Source organism: Octopus sinensis, linkage group LG12, assembly GCF_006345805.1.
Source record: "Octopus sinensis linkage group LG12, ASM634580v1, whole genome shotgun sequence".
Taxonomy (NCBI): Eukaryota; Metazoa; Mollusca; class Cephalopoda; order Octopoda; family Octopodidae; genus Octopus; species Octopus sinensis.
In genome coordinates this window covers 36,354,031-36,355,889 of record NC_043008.1, presented here as the reverse complement: position 1 = coordinate 36,355,889, position 1,859 = coordinate 36,354,031, and the positions used below count along the sequence as shown (strand labels likewise).

General features: G+C 33.7%; 1 long non-coding RNA gene across 1 annotated transcript in view; it reads left to right on the top strand.

The window, feature by feature from the left end:
* The window catches only part of LOC115218099, a 35,887-nt gene extending 34,295 nt beyond the window's left edge, over positions 1–1,592 (top strand). The window contains exon 2 of the long non-coding RNA XR_003882213.2: positions 314–1,592. This is a non-coding gene — a long non-coding RNA (uncharacterized LOC115218099). The remainder of the gene's footprint in view (positions 1–313) is intronic.
* The last annotated feature ends 267 nt before the right edge of the window (positions 1,593–1,859 follow it).

The following is a 1,859-nucleotide window of genomic DNA, read 5'->3' as shown; positions in this document are numbered from 1 at the left end:
TTTGAATTGCCGTGTGTGTGTGTGTATGTGTGTGTGTGTGTGTCACATTGATCCCTCGCAGTTAGGAGTTACTTTGTAATTACGTAACATGGTTACCCAATTTCGCAGCAACACACAGACACTGTAATTGATGGGAATGCGTCAGAATTGATTTCAGTGTTTTCCCCTCCCTTGTGTTTTTTTACAACGTCTATTATAATGCTTTACGTTGAATACCTTAACCGTTACTTAATTCAGTAGACATTATTGTCATCAGCTATAACTAAGACTTCCGAGTAATATTTTTGCATATTTCCGCTTTGTCTATTTCCAGAATGTACCGAATTGTCTGGCTCAGTTTGCTTGGTTTTGCATACATCCAACAGTATCGGTGTTGGCGATCACCAGACCAAACACAAAGCCTACATCTGAACCAAATCAATCCAAGATTTTACCGAGAAAACACACTTTTTAAGCGTGCTAACAAAGTTCATAGCTTACCAGAGAATAGCATCCCACGGAGAATTTCAAGACAATCGGGTAGTGCATATTGTAACCGTATATGTTCTTATTGTTTAAATAGACATATCGTTTTGAGTTGTGTTCATTATTGTGATCCCGGTCGAAGCGATTATGCTATGTGTTTTACTTTCTATACAGAAGCGATGCGACGGCAATCGGCCCGCTAATGTAAATATTGTAATTTCACGGAAACTGAAGAAAAAATAATAGAAACTTCGTGTTAAACAAACATATTAAATGACCTGAAAAACATTCGCAGAGAAAAAAAATGGTATTAAATTATTTACAAATGGGAACGATGAGAAACAAGCAAGCAAACAAACAAACAAAATAAGCATACAATTTTTTTTTAATGGTGGTAGTGACTTTGCACCATGTTACAGGACAAGAAAAATAACAGTTCGAATGAACACTGACAAAAGACTTCGCTCAAACTTAAGATATGAACTGAGACTCAATGTTTAAAGAATACGGACAGACATTAATCTATATTGCAAGATTTGTTTAGTTCATGTCGATTATCAGTGAAGAGAGAACTATTGGCTACAGAAAATGAAAACAAACTCGCAAACTCGTCATACTTACTATTCATTCAATACAAAACGAACTTTCAGGTTGTGTTGGGATCTTCTGGATATTGTCATTGAAGCATTTAAAGAATCTCTACTTTAAAAGATTATTTATAACTTAATACAACTTTAAATTATATTTCGATATTTTCTTCGGGCTATTGGACTGCAACTTATTTTAGAAGGGAAAACAATATTTATTTCTGTTTCGTTTTCGAATAATTAGTTAATATTTATTATCATGCCTGCTTATTATTAGACACATGACATAAAAATAATTATTTTCTCTCGTCTTAGTCTAAATTATTTTGGGTGGGTAAATATTGTATGCAAGAAAGGAGATTAATGGAAAACTAAATTTCCAGATCAAAATGAATCTAATATCAAGTTGCAGATATTTCATGAAATGATCACACTGAATTGTGTTTCTTGGTGGAATAAAAGACGGTAAATTTGTTGCCTGGGGATAAACAGATTCAATTGTTGAATAATGTGGAAAATAAAACGACACTCTAAAGAATAGCTTATTTTTATATCTACCGTATTATTTCCAGGTTTTCTATTTTATTTCAGTAACAATCCATAAATATTGCGACTGCATAATATTATGGTAGGTTCCTGGAGAATATAGACAACGACTTCATGTCGATCTTTAATTGAAGCTACTTCGCTTCACGTGAAAAGCTTATGGCCGTTCGGAAAGATATAAGAGCTTTAGCATTTCACAACCACTCTTTAAAATTGATCCCCATGGGTAGTCAAAACAGGGTAACATGGCATATTAAATGA